General features: G+C 40.7%; 1 long non-coding RNA gene across 1 annotated transcript; it reads right to left on the minus strand.

Annotated features, from left to right (window-relative positions):
* Positions 1–2,627: 2,627 nt before the first annotated feature.
* LOC134482852 (uncharacterized) lies at positions 2,628–8,509 on the minus strand. The gene is made up of 2 exons (XR_010059468.1): positions 7,163–8,509; positions 2,628–2,811 (listed from the first exon to the last, which is right to left on the minus strand). It is a non-coding gene; the product is annotated as an uncharacterized LOC134482852 (long non-coding RNA).
* Between the last annotated feature and the right edge of the window lie 66 nt (positions 8,510–8,575).

Below are 8,575 nucleotides of genomic sequence, written 5' to 3' on the forward strand. Positions count from 1 at the left end.
TATTTAACCTTTCAGCTTAGCAAGATGCCATGTTGGGCTTTGTCCCACTAACTGCCAACTAGAACAGAACAACACAGTGGTAACCAGCTACGTTTTTGGCAATGGTATTAGAGCTAGTGATACTTTCTAGAAAGGGTCCCTGAGACCCTCACTTGGGATTCCAACTATTATTTTCTTCCCAGCTATTGGGAGATGCTAGATAATGCAGAAAAGGAAGCCTGTCCTTCCCTGAATACATTCTTGCTAATAAGTTTTACTTTTGCTTTGGAATAATATTCTCTGTTATCTTTAATTCTTTAATTGACCAAATAGACAAACTCAAACCCTATATGGTAACATCCAATGCTCCTCGATTCCCTGCTGTTACTACCACCTGAACCCACTGCCGTGCTCATAGACTAATAAACTTAGTCTAGTTTATTAGAATTGAAGTCCTGTGTGTGTGTGTGTGTGTGAGAGAGAGAGAGAGAGAGAGAGACAGAGACAGAGACAGAGACAGAGACAGAGACAGAGAGACAGAGACAGAGAGACAGAGACAGAGAGAAACAGATAGGCAGGCAGACAGACAGACAGACAGACACAGACAGAGTTGTTCACCTGTCCCTCCCTACTCAGTTTGTTAAGAACCACAGGCTGGTTTCTCTTCTTTCAAGATGAATTTTAGTTCTTTGTATCCTAGGAAATACTGGAAAAAATTCTTTCCCTTAACTTTCACTTGAAAATGAGAGCTCTATGTCTTAATCTTTCTCCAGGATGCCTGTCTTCTGTATCTGGTAAACAGACACAGGAAAATTGCTAGTTCAAAGTCAGCTAGAGCCACAAGGTGAGAACTTCTCAAAAACATTTTTTTTCACCAAATGCTTGAGAATTTAAAAATGGTTTAGTTTTAGGCCATTCTGTCTCCACTAAGTTAAACCAAAACAGTGGTCGTCCAACTTTCCATATCTATAAATCAATGTTTTGAAAATGTGAGGGAAAGTGGTAAGAGGATTTTTGACTGTGGAGTCAGGGATCAGCTCCGTCACTCCCACCTGTGAAGGAGGCTGGCAATAAGTATCGCCATTTTAATCAACCTCTCTCTTACATGGGATGGATATCACATTGAGGGACAGGCACCCAAAAGGAAGGGATACAGACTGTCCTTATTCTGAAGAGCTCAGCACAGGATGAAGACAATAGTCTTAAGTCACTTAGGTATGACCCAGCAGTGATTGTCTTAAATACATGGCAGAAAGGCTAAAGGCCACCTTCTTAAACATGCTAGACATTTTCTGGAGCTTTAACAAATCCCACTGTCCAGCCCACTGCCATCCCTAACTGGGGCAGGACACTAACAAGGAGGAATTCTGAACACCCAGATGCTTTCATGGCACATCTGGGCTTGGGAACATTTCCTTGGTCAGAGAATATTGCTGATGGTAGCATCAGAAGGAGGTGCCATCTCATGTGACACATAACTGTGTGAGAGGAGAGGTGTTTCTGTCACATAAAGAAAGATGTGGTTCGTGGAGGTCATATGTGTGAGTCTACTGAGTTTGCTTGGCTGAGAAACATGTCTCCAGATTAAAGAAGAGCTGCAAGCTGTCTTGTGGTTCACATAGCCAGGAGGACCTTGTAATATGCCACTCAAGGGTAGGCAAGTACGTTCCCAGACTCTCTAGCCAGCCGTGAGCTGAGCACGTTTTCTCATTCTCTTTTAACTACAGAGTCCACAGTCACCTTTATTAAATATGCCAATTCTGCTACTAGCTTCCTAGGGGTATAATTTTTGTCTTGCATTTCCCATGCCTTTATCATTTGTTAGCTATCTGTGTGGACAAACTATTTCTTCCCAAAATCCATGTATAAGAATCCTAAACTCTTAGTGCCTCAGAATGTGACTGTCATTAACCCAGTAACTAAGTTAAAATGGATCACCAGAATGATCTCTAAACCAGTCCAACTGCTGTCCCTATCTGAAGGAGATATAAGGACATACGCAGAGGGATGCCCCAGGGATACAATGCCATCTTCAAGTCAATCAGACAGGTCTTGGGGGAAACCAACCTCGGTTCTCAATTAACACTTGCGTTGTTGAAGTTTCCCAATCTGTGATCCTTGTGCAATAGCCTTCCTTAGCAACCTGTTATATATTCCTTTAAAAAAATTAATAGACTTTAAATGAGCATTTCCTTAGTGCTTCCAAACATAGCAGGAATTTGGTGGAGAAACACCTAATTCCCTTCGGCATTGATGATTGTAATTCCTGGAATATGATTTCCTCAAGACAAAATCAGATGTCTCTTTGTGGTTTTTCTTCTCTAGAACCTATGCTGTACACAGGACTGTGTTTTCTAATTTCCAATACTCACTGCCATGTGATGTCAATTAGAAATGAAAATAGACTCTTTCTGTGCATCACTGTGCCCACATTGAACAGCTCAGTGCTTAGTTGGGACATGTGTATGCCTGGGGCATTGTGAGATTGTTTACAAATTATTTTATACATGTCACTCATTTAATTACAATTTATCTGGCTTGTTTTATCCACATGGTTTCTTAACTATAAAACCCTTTTAAAGAGTACTGACTTTGGTTGCCTCCAGGGAGTTTTCACTGTGTGATATTAAACTAGAATCCCACACAAATTTCCCTATGAAAATCACATTCTTTTATCAAAACAATAAAATTGTCTCCCAATCCCTAGGTGCAGTGCTCAGTGCCATGCTTCTAAACGTAGAATGTCTGAAGTGCCACGTTCAACTTGCTGAATTTGTTGGACGTTTTTCTCACACAGGTCCCACTTCACATTCTGAGTAACTGTCCCAGCTTCTGGAGAGCAAACAGAACATGTAAGTGAGGAAACTTCCTTTTATGGGTTTCTGTAATTCTTTAGAGCAGACCATGTGAGTTTCTAGATTGAAGCAGACACTAAACCCAACATGGTTAATGGGAAGTGTTTCAAACTGAGTCATTTGAAACTCCAAACAAATGGGGACAAAAGCGATTCTAAAAGCTTTTGAAAGAACAAACCCAAATGACAACAGCAGCAAAGTTAGAAGGAATCCCAGACAGGAAGGAGATGGGAACCTAGGATAGGCAGGAGATGGGAAACCAGTATGGGCAGGAGATGGGAACTCAGTTTTGTCTTTTCCACACAGGAGCATTAGGAGGTCGACTGCAAAGAAAGGATTCTTTTAATCCTTTAATTATTTTAAAGGAAAAGTATTCCCAACCTGGAACTATTCGAAGCAAAATTTTCAAGTAGGAGAATGCAATATTGGTTTATAGTCTTTCTTAAGAAGGTAGTAGAAATTAATGGTAGTGATGGATATGTATTTCAGAAGTTAAAACCCAAAACCCAGTGAAGACAAATACTGACTGAGAAGCTGGATTGAGAAAGAATGGAGAATAAAGCCACAAGAAGATGGTGGATGGAGATCCACCAATGGCTGCTCTACAGCAGGGATGAGGAGCGGGTGTAGAGATGGGCGAACCTGTGACTGACAGACGAGGAGAAGCATGCTGATCTTTATTCTCTACCACCTTACAGGCTAAGGACCGTGACATGGGAAGGTCAGTAGAGACATCTATTCTCCCAGTGATGCTCATACGGAAACAATGTGTGACTGAAGTCAAATGGAAATACAAAAGCGTATTTATTCCTGGTCTATGCAGTTCCTTGGACACCTGATACCTCTCTCCTGCTAACAAGAGTTTCAACAATGTTCACACACACAGATGCCCCCAACTGGAGACATATCTATAAAAAAAATCTATGTAAGTTGAAAGCACCATTAAATCATGTGTTGATTACATCTCACCCACTGAATATCTGCTCAGCCTAGTGGCCCTCCACTCTCCTTAGAACATTCAGTTAGCCTACTCTTATAATAGAGTATTGACTACTTCCTGTGGTTACCTAATATGGCACTGACAGCAAAGAGCATGGTTGTGCAGATATGCACATCACAAGGTTAAAGTTAGAACAGAATGGCTGTAAGTTAGGAATGCTGATTGGTGGGAAACCTCATCAGAAACTGGCGCCCTGGAGAGGAGAGAGCAGCATGGTTGGAGGAAACTGTGCTAACATATTCTTCACATATATATTTTTTAGGATGAATTTTACTTGGAGCTATAACAGCAAAAGTTCAAACAATATGCATTCTTGAAAAACAGAAGAGTAAAAAATAAAAGATTACTGTAATATCCCAAACAAACAGAGAAGTGGTTGATATATTTCTCTGAAGACTCTGGCTTGATTCATGTGTCCCACAGAGCACCAGGGATCAGGTACCAATAGGCTGGGTCTCAAGACTTTAGAGTCCCGAGGGTGCAGGGCGTGAGGAGACAAGGTTGAGCTGTATGAAACATAATAGAAAACTTAAAAATGAAACGAAGAGCGAAACAGCAGAAGTCAAGCAAATGGCGGACACGGAGAGACACAGTAAGAAAATGGCAACATATTTAGATGTTGCTGCCTGCCGTGTGCTGTGGCTGCTGTGGCTACTGCTGTGGGACCAAGAGGTGAGTGACCTTCCTTTGGAACATGGAAGCTTTGGCTAGATGCCAGTATCCAAACATGGTAAACATGAGACAGACACTGTCACTGCTATTGTTGCAAAGGACAGATTTTCAGCACTCGCTGTTGTAGAATTTATTTAATCCCATTCTAGGGTTCCTACCCTGCCTTGATTATTTAGGTTTTGGATAAAAGACATATATAACTTTATATTTATCATAAGCTTTAAACTGCAAAAGAGCCTGGCAGATATCTATCCTCTATGTTATTAGAATTTTTTGATAAACCTGAGTTATTATTTGTTGGGTTTTATTTAGGCTGTTTTTAATTTCAATTGACCAGCTCTCAGGGCCTTACCTAACCCATTGTGGCTATTCATTTATTTATTGTTTTTTTTTAATCCTCCAAAGCCCAGGAACACTAAACCCTAAAGGGGGTAGATATCTGCTTAGCTTATGTGCTGTTTCAGGTTTATTATAAAAATGAAAGGTATATGTTTTCTATCCAGGAACTAAATGATCAAGGCAGTGTAGAAACCCTGGATTGAAATTAAAATCTTGTATAACAACTTGCCATTCAGTCATCAATATAGTTTACTTTCCTCTTGCATCTTGCATCTTGTTCATAATTTTTAAGATTATATTTTATTCTAAAGAGAATTCATTTCTTTCTTCACATGAACATTCTTTATCTTTGTGGTGCTGGGGAACTGAACTTGGGCCATCCATATGCTAAGCAGTGTTATACTCCCAGCCAAGATCCAATATCTGAATGCTCTTAAGGAAACACTGCTGGAAATTCCTGCTTGTGAGTCTTGAACAGGTTGGCTGGTCAGGTACCTCAGAAAGATAGCCTATGGGGATGGGACTCTTGGGCAGAAATCTCACCAGACTTCTGAGAACAAGTTGAAAAAGAAGTTGGCATCTCATTCTTTGGAATTCCATACAGACAGATAAAAACCACCTCAAATCTAGTATATGGAATTCCATACAGACACATAAAAGTCACCTCAAATCTAGTCTGGAACAGAACTTTTTGCGTAATGTGATTCATACCTTCCCTGAGGAATTTACAATTCCTGGCCAGTGTTTAAGCAGTTAGCTGACAAAGTTGGATGGAATGAAAATCTCTGCTGGGACATGAATTTCTTATTTCTCCTTCTGTCAGGAACCTTAACATTAAGAACATCTCACCAAATAGCCTTTCCTTACAGTCACAGACAGTTCTGAATAATTGTTTATCCCGAAACTGTTCCTACTGTTACACTGAATTAAGTTTGGCCTAAATTTCTTTCCATACTTTGATGATAATACTTGGTCCAAAGTGGTTTCTGTACTTCGTGAACTGGACTCTAGCTTGATCCATAAACACTCTAAAGATTAACCCAAAACCGTGTACCTAAGCATGAAGTACCCTGCCAGTCATACCAACCAAACGCAAAGCCAATCCTAATCTTAAAGCTGCTAGATGATGGGTAGCATGAATATGCTACACTATCGGGAGACCTCTGTGTCAGTGTCTCTTTTCCAGCTAGAGAAAAATATCCCAGCAGTTGAGGAGGTGCATTTGGGAGCATGTTTGGCCTAGAAAAATATGATTCTAGACCATTTTCTTGCTCAAATAATTTAAAAATAACAGGTCTCTTGAGATGTTTATGCTTTGTTTTGTTTTGTTTATTGTTTATCTTCTTTTTTTAAGCTATAATCAAGAGTTAATAATTAATAGGTAACTAATTACTGGTCTTTCTCCTTAGAGAAAGTTGGAAAGAATTAATTGGTTTGTCAGTATCATTAAGGAGTGTGAACATTTGAAAACAATGCTTCCAGTTAATTTCCTTGTTTTTGGTGTAAACCAACTAGGTTTGTAACCGAAGAAATTTACTGTTAGCACCATAAAGGACAAAAACCCTCCAAAGTTCTGTCTAGTTATAGAACCCTCCAAAGGTTCCAAAGCCCATTTTTATTTTGGCCACAACTTCCTCATCTCTGTCTTAATACACTCAAGTTCTGTCAACTTTGCATGTTCTGGTAGTAGCCCACCGCCATCTGAGACTTTCATCTCTCTGGTAGCCCACTGGCACCCTGCGGTGTCCCACATCTCTGGTAGCCACTGCCACCTGAATCTTTTCTGTTTCAGGGCAATAGAATGCACTGTTCTCCACCAGGGCTTACAGGGCCCTTCTTCTATCATCCCTCCCAGTGTTGACTGCTTCTCCCTCTTTTCTGTGGGCTGGTAGATGTGGGAGAGAAGATTAGCCACCTAAAGACTCTGAACTTACTCATATGTATCATGTTTTAATTCCCATGCTCTACTCTAAAATCTGATCAAGTTGAAGGTAACAGCACCAACTTACATCATGGGAGCCTCTTTTCTCTCATTGTGTTCTATGTTCTCCCATTTTCCTGACAATATTGCATCACCATTCTGTCCAATTGCAGCATACTTAGTAGGCTCGTCTGTCTCTCTCTTCCTTGTTTAGAACCCGCTCACACACTGCCACTGTGACTTTCCAATCTCCATATATGACTCTCTCTAAAATCTGAGAAATGTGTGTCTCCACTCACACACTGCTGCCCCTTCAGTGGCCGATTGGCAGAATAGCACACTGTCCTTCTGTACTCAAAGATGCTAAGACAAGACTTCACTGAAACCTGTGTTCACCTGAGCCAAAGGATGCTGAAGTCCTCAGAAGAACACACCTTCTGGAGATCTTCCTAACTCTTTGCAACAGGAGGTTTAAATACTTCAACGATGTGGTGATGGAGTGGCTACTTCTGCTGTAAAGTGTTAAGTCATACTCTAATGCCTATGAATTAAAGAGAAGAAAAGACAACAGTCTTAAGTCACCGCAGCCACAGTGGTGGCTCACACTCCACAGGCTGTTCTAGTCACACAGAAACTGCACAACCTCCCTGGATATTTCAACTATACTTCATTGCAGCATCACAGGGAGTTTGAGCCACACATTCAAGTCTAACAGGCAGGTTCTACATCCAATTTTGGGTTTAGCATATTACAATGCCATCAGTCATTTCGGCCACATTGGTCATACCAGTCTTGCATGGTTTCAGCTATGGGCAGTTATAGCAACATGGTCTGGTTTTGCTGAGCATTTCAGCAGCCTGGCTACTGAACTGGGTCTTATGCATTCCAGTCTCACTTTCGTTGCTGAGGTGGCCCGATTAGGCCTGACCAGTCATCAGAATCTTTATCCCTCCTGAGTCAGCTGCTAGAGCTCACCGGAAACTGGGCTCTGTCTTTAAAACTCCATTTCTTTCTGCGTCTCTATCGCATTACACTTAATGTGAGTGTTGTGGGCGCCTTAATGTTCTTCCAGCATCTCATACCATTTCTCAAATGTTTTCAGTTTGGCTAAACCCCAGATGTCTTCTTGCCAAACTCCTTTCTCTTCAATCTGTCTGTGTTTCAAAGAAAATTTGAGCCATCTGTTTCTATTCCGTTGGCTTCACTACTTACTGTTCTCCTTGGTAGAAACAGAGTGCAAGAAGTCTTTTAAATCCTGGACCCAGCTTTCCATGCCCTTCTCTGAAACACCTCGTAATGAAGTCATTCACAGGATCAAGGTCTTTTTAGAACTCTTAGCTTTGGCTAAATGTCCTCCCACCTCTTCTGAAGTTGCGCTGCTTCCGTAGGAAAGACCCAGAGAGCTGGCACTCCCTTACCGAGTATGAACTCTTGATCCAAATTACCCTCCTTTCTCCACACATTTGATCTATTCTGTTTGGTTCAAGGGATTTACTTTACACCCACACGGAATTTCCTTTTTGCAGTCTTTTTTATATTTTTGATAAATGCTCTAAAATATGGGTCATTTATATTATGATACTAAATAGGAACGAAAAGAATAAAATGGCACAATTGTTTCTTATTTTAAGCACCATCTGCAGGGGAAGTAGTTTGTTTCATACCAGATTAAGCAAACTTACTGAAAATGTTATAAGTGTGTGTGTGTGTGTGTGTGTATGTGTACACATGTGCACACATGTGCATGCACATGTATGACCTGCAATCTTTTCATAATCACTTTTAAGAAACCTAGTTTCTAAAAAAATA

Source organism: Rattus norvegicus, chromosome 17, assembly GCF_036323735.1.
Source record: "Rattus norvegicus strain BN/NHsdMcwi chromosome 17, GRCr8, whole genome shotgun sequence".
Lineage (NCBI taxonomy): Eukaryota > Metazoa > Chordata > Mammalia > Rodentia > Muridae > Rattus > Rattus norvegicus.